This window comes from Asterias amurensis, chromosome 17 (assembly GCF_032118995.1).
Source record: "Asterias amurensis chromosome 17, ASM3211899v1".
NCBI lineage: Eukaryota > Metazoa > Echinodermata > Asteroidea > Forcipulatida > Asteriidae > Asterias > Asterias amurensis.
This window is the reverse complement of record NC_092664.1, coordinates 7,311,390-7,311,687: the sequence shown is the minus strand read 5'-3', so window position 1 is coordinate 7,311,687 and position 298 is coordinate 7,311,390.

The following is a 298-nucleotide window of genomic DNA, read 5'->3' as shown; positions in this document are numbered from 1 at the left end:
AGTTCTTAAGTTTTTTTTTAAATAAAGTTTTTGTGTTTGGTTATGTAAATAAAAAGTGACCGATTTATAGAATTACTTTGCTGTTTCCCAATACTTGTTTGGTGTCAAAATGTTGGGTGGGTTAATTGTAAAGAATTTCGGTACTTTTTCTAACACAAAACACAATGTACACACATTAAAATTACACAGTTTGAAGATAGTGATAATACAAAGGTTCCGGTAAAATATTAGTTGCTGAAGTGCCATAGTTTTTGAGAAAGAAGTAATTTTCCACGAATTTGATTGCAAGATCTCAGAT